The sequence below is a fragment of the Notothenia coriiceps genome, unplaced genomic scaffold, assembly GCF_000735185.1.
Source record: "Notothenia coriiceps isolate Sejong01 unplaced genomic scaffold, NC01 NC01_scaffold00035352, whole genome shotgun sequence".
Classification (NCBI taxonomy): Eukaryota; Metazoa; Chordata; class Actinopteri; order Perciformes; family Nototheniidae; genus Notothenia; species Notothenia coriiceps.
Genome location: NW_011368053.1, coordinates 146,719 through 152,834, shown reverse-complemented (window position 1 = coordinate 152,834; position 6,116 = coordinate 146,719).

The window sequence follows — 6,116 nt, the reverse complement described above, 5'->3', positions numbered from 1 at the left end:
CCTGAGGATCTCCTCCGCAAACATTGACGAACTTGCACCCAAGATGAGATGCCAAGTATTTGCTTGAACTAGCATCACAGAGCAGCGAACTGAGTTTCAATGGATGTTTCCTTCTGCACTTTTTCTCTCACGACAACAGGGCATGTTTGGTTTTTTCTTTGAAGGAAATAGTTTTGTTGAAGCTGTTGTTGGCCTGTGGAAAAATGTAACCATAAGAAATGACTCAGGAAAAGCTGCAGATAGAGCCATAAGAAATTAGTGCAGCTGATTATTTAATGTTTAATGTTGTTTTTATAGGCAATAATTTAAGCTTTGTTAGTTCCAGGTTTAATATGTGCAATAAGTTCATTTCAATAAGTTTTGCAATAAACATTGAACCAGTCCGGCCCTCGACTAGTACCCATTTTTTAATGTTGGCCCACTGTGTATTTGAGATTGACACCCCTGGTGTAGGGGATCTCTACGGAGATTTTCCTTTTCTGATGCAATGTTGATTTTTTTAGACGAATCATATTTGGCAGAAATGATGTGATCTGCAAAAAAGTACACCTCACAACAGAGTGATTCACACTCCGGCAGACTGTGATTTTTAACAGCCTCCAGAGCCTACATTGAGAGAAAAGCTTTAATGTGTTCCTACAAGATAAAATGCTTCCACAGGCGATAAACCATTCCACCCCATTCCCATTCATTTCACTTCATCAGATCACTTGATTGCTTGCTAAATGAACTGCCCCCCGCCCCCCAGGGAAATCTACTGTATGTATTTCCTTTGGACAAAATGAGACGTAGTTGATTTATTTCAGTGTTTTTAAGACATTCGATTAAACTAACTTTAGCTCAGGCAAGTGTACCTCAGGTTTTGGAGATATTATTAATCTTTTCAAACATGCTTTCTATATTCACGCCTTCATATTGGCCTGGAGCTGTTTCCGTGACTCGGTCGTGAAATGGGAAAAGGAATTTTCAAATTATGCAAACTGAATTAAACAGGGAACCATGTTTCCGTCTGAATTTCGCAGATGTCCTCCTGCATTCAGTTTGATCATTAAGACTCTTTCTGCCTGCCATATAGCCTATAGTACAGGTTTTATGAATAGGAAGCGGAATAGTTTGACATCTGAGGAAATATGCTAATTTGGTTTCTTGCCAAGAGTTACATAAAGAGATCAATACCACTCAAATATCTGTCCATTACCTTTGGACACAGCCACGCCAGCTGCTTTCCCCTTTCTCCAGTCGTTATGCTCACCTAAGCTAAGCTAAGCTAACCGTCTCCTTCTATCTCCAGCTTCATATTTATCACACAGATATCAGAGATGTTTCAATCTTTTTGTTGTACTTTCAGCAAGATAACAAGTGAGTGTATTTCATTAAAAATATCCAAACACCACCATGTGAATCCCAATTGGCCCCATCTCAGACTACAGGCCACAAGACTATTAAACACCTGAACTCTGTAAAGAACATCCATAAACATTCATCTGTTTGCATCCTTAAGTTATGTATCTATATATCATATTCCATTTACTCTTCTTGCACTATTTCTACTTTATTTCTATTTACTTGCACATCGCAAAACATTCTCTTGCAATATTTTATCCGTCTATTAGTTTTATGTCATATATATATTCATGTTGCACAGTTGGAGGAGCCTGTGACTTAAGTCTTTCATTGCCATATAGCTAATGTGCACATGACAATCTAGCCTTGAATCTTGAATCGAGGGCCCCTTTTAACCCTGAGCATCAATTCCTGAGCCATTATCAACCCAGGGGAAAGACTCTATGTTGTAGCCTTTACTCTAACTTCTACAGATACATCAGAGAAATCATGTGTGAGCAATGCGTGAGGATTTACTCACAATGGAGAGTTAATTTGAGCTGTTCACAAATGGCTTTTCACATCACTCTCCCAGGAGATGAATCCTACACCTTGACGTGCTGCTGGTTCGGAGTGCTAAAGACATTGACTTAGCTTTTCACAGTGTGTGATCAAATTGAATTCTGCTTTCTCTTGAGGGTCTTTTTCACCAAAGACGGGGGTTTGGGAAGTGATGTGGGTCAAATGCACAGATCCCTTGCTGTCAGGGTGTAGTCATGTGTGAATTAAATGCCCCATCACTTTGCAGAGGCAGTGTCAGCTGTGTAAGTTAATTATGATGGTGTCCTGCATTTACAGCGCACACACGAGCATACACGTGCCTGTGTATCAAATGCAACCTGACACACCAGCAGCTCCATCGTCCGTGCTTTATTTTACGCAGCGATGATTACCATATTCTTTATCCTGAATTGAAATTTTTTTATAATATCATTTTCCTGCCAGATAATTAATTACTGTAGTCTATTAATCGTATCTGTTGGTGCAGAGGCTGTGGATAAGAAACTGGTGAGGAGAAAAGTAGCAGGAAGCAGTCAAGCACCATCTGAGAACTGGCTAATGTTATTTTAAGAGAGAAGCAGAACTTAGAGTTCTTTAGCAGTCGCAAAGTCTAGGAAAAAAAAAAAAACCTATCCCTGCCGCTGCATAATTCATTACCAAAGTGATGATGATGTGCTTGGTCAGACAGACAACCAACTACCCTGGCAATGGAAATTTAACTTAGATTGATGCAGCATCCACGTGGTATTAATCATGCAAATCACTGAGCTGACGCCGCGTACAGTGTTGATAAAACATATTAACCAGGGGATGTCTCTGGATGGGGTTTCACTCTCATACAAGACACGTTTTTTTATTACTTTCCAATCTAGCAGGGTACTCAGGGAGCGCAGACCTTCGCCACGGCCACATGCCCCATCTCCGAATGGTAAATTAAATTATTAATTTCTATGGAAAGATTGAGCCACCTTCATGTTGGCTGAAAGTCGTATATAGCACAAAGGAAACATTTTATGAGCTCCTTCTTGGCCCATGGTTCATTATTCTCCCAAGTTTCATGAAAATGAGTCCAGAAGTTTGTCCTTAATTCTCACTTTTTTGCAGAGAACTAGATGAGAAGATTAATACTGCTGTCATATTTAATGAGAACAGTTTCAATCTTTTCATCTAAATAATGCCTTTCAATTAATATAGTGCTTCTCTGAACACTCAAAGACACTTGAGATATTCTCAGCAAGAAAGCAGTTGGCAAATGATCAAACTATCCCTTTAGTTAGCCTTCAAGATCAAGTTTTAGTGTTGGACAATTCTCATTCTCAAGTTCTCATGGGTAATAATTTATTATAACCAACAAGTTACCATCGGTGTTCAGGGCCACTGAATAAACCCTGGTGGTGATTGAAAGGTTAGCTATGTGTTTCCCTTTCCGAGCAGCAGGGTGTTCCTCTGCTACACACCCGGTGCCAGCCTGGTTGAGCAGCAGAGCATTGTGGGTGCAGAGCTCCAGTGAATGCCAGAGCGCGGGGAGGCACCGGCAGTGATCCAGATCGCTGACCTTTCCAGCGTTCCGATCGATACGGCTCAACATCGCAGGGCTCCGGAAATCTCCCAGCAGAGAGACGAGAAGCAGAAGACTCACGCTGTCAGATGATGCGCTAATTGCTTGTGGATGCTATAAGCTCACTTTCCCCTGCTGGGAGGATCTCAGTGGTACGATCCAGCCCCCCCACCTCTGGGGACCTTCTGTGGTGTGTGGACCCACAAATCACCGAGGCAGGTTGCAATTGATCTGCTGGGTCACATAAAAGTGGCATACATACATACTGTAATGTAAATGCACAAAGTCTCATACAACACTCTGTAGTATAATACAGGGTCATATAAACACAATGTAAATACTCACTGTGGTAGACAACTGTTTTACTGGCTTGATGTATAGTGTGGCATAACAGTGTGTTATAAAATTCAAATCTTACATGTTTGGATGGCCTTGCACTCCTATACTGATATGATGAATGGATAGGAACGCAAAACATAAGCTTCCCTGGATATGAACATCTGCTAAATGCACAAAAAATGCGCATGTCAGCCCCCTTTCCACCCTAAGCTAAACCGCCGGTGCTCACACTGTTCTGTATAAATACTCAGCGCTCTGAATAAAAGTGCCTCAAACTGACAGGTGAGCAATGCTCAGCGGGTGGTGGTATGGAAATTGGGCATGTTGGACTGTGCTCATCGAGCCCGCTCTCTGGTAATGAACCTGCAGACATGTGGAGGAGTGGCAGTGAGCAGGGCCAACTCCTCTTACTGCCTAACTCTGCTTTCATCGCCCTGCTTTCATCGAGCTCAAGTGCCACAGCTATTAGACCTTTGTGTGATTTTGAAGGGGGGGAAGCAGAATGTGCCAGCACTGTTGGCTAGGTTACTTCCAAACTGCTTCCCACAGCAGCGCTTTGATTAACTACTGATTTGCCTTAAGCATTTTGGATCTCTAAAACAAACTGCGTGCAAAATGTAGTCGCTGTTCTTTTGGTGTGTGTCATGCTTTGCCTCAAAACAAATACAATCCACTTTGCACATTCATAATTGATTTGTTTCCGTAGATTTCAACCAGATAACAGAAAGAGAAAGTACAACAACAAAGCTTTTCACCCATTATTCAAATGAGTAACTTTCCTTTCGGTTTTGTACATGTTAAAATGTTTCTCTTCGATTGAAACTAGTGCATTGCATGTGAAATGACCTCACATGAGTCTAAGACATTTTGTTACTTTAGAATGGATTAAGTTATTCACTATGTTGTGTGGTTTCTGAATCTGAATAGCATCAATCTCTGGGCTGCCTGCTGATCTTCCCCTGGAGGCCAGAACAACAGTGGTGCTGCAGGTACAGTGTGTAGTTTCCTTTCTCTTCAAACATGCTTTGGTGAAGTGAAACCCACAGAAGATGCGAGAAAAAACATGGCGGCACAAAATCTATTGAGTGGAGGGAGCCAAAGGCAGACTTTATGAAGCTCCTGGCAGAGAGGAGCCAGTGAGTGAGTGGCAGGTGGCCTGGCCCCGGGGACTCCTAATGAAGAGAGTCTGCCTGCCTGCTTATCGATCCGGCCACATCAGCTGATCGGATGCCTGGCTGACTGGCACACTGGGGGACGGGGGCTTAAAGGGCACCTGGGGCCACGCACGCACGCAACGGAAAGCTCAACAGGTGTATGTTTGCATGATAATGTTTATATTTTGAGAGGTTGTTCGAGCAAATGTCGAGGTGACTAGTTTGTTTGTGACTTAATTGGGTGGCCCAGAGTACTTTGAAGCAGTTTTACACATACAGTTCAGGGCGTGCGTATATTTATATGTATATAGGTATGAGTCAGTTGTCTGTATTGCTGAACGTCTTTCTCATCTTTTGGTACAGCACATGAAAAGACGAGACAACAGCTGTCCGCCTGTCGCACCGTAACACAGCTTCTCTAGCCTCTGTCCAGCATAATGTACACACACACACACACACACACACACACACACACACACACACACACACACACACACACACACACCCCTCTGCCGTCACAGATGCTCCTTCAAGCTCATTATTTCTGGGACTGTCAGCTTGTGGCTTGTTGTGTTGGGTGGGTAATGCATCTTAAGCCTGGCTATCAAATCTGAATAAAGCACTGACTTCCTCATCTATCTTTCATGGCTTTCATTTGTTAAGCTATCTGCCTGCAAAAATACTTGTGCGTGTTCCCTTACTGCTTGAATAATGTACTCAAGCATCAGTAGGCCTATTATAAAACTGAACATAGTGTTCTGGTTTCTCTGAATATTATTTGTTAAAATATTTGAGTGAATGGGGCTTTATAATCGTAATTGATATTACACATTTTCATTTCATGGTTTGTATAAATATGTAAAATATAAGGCTGTCTTGAGGAGTGTGAATGCACAATTTTCTTTGTGTTTATCTATGTGAGTTTGTCTTTTTCAATTATGGTCAGTGTGTGTGTGTGTGTGTGTGTGTGTGTGTGTGTGTGTGTGTGTGTGTGTGTGTGTGTGTGTGTGTGTGTGTGTGTGTGTGTGTGTGCGTGCGTGTGTGCGTGCGTGCGTGCGTTAGTATATAGGCCTGTGTGCCACTATGTGTTCATGCTTGTGCATTTGTCTGTATGCGTTCTTATCATTTTCTATGAATGTATGAGAGGGTATAATAATACATACATATAACATGTCTCTTCT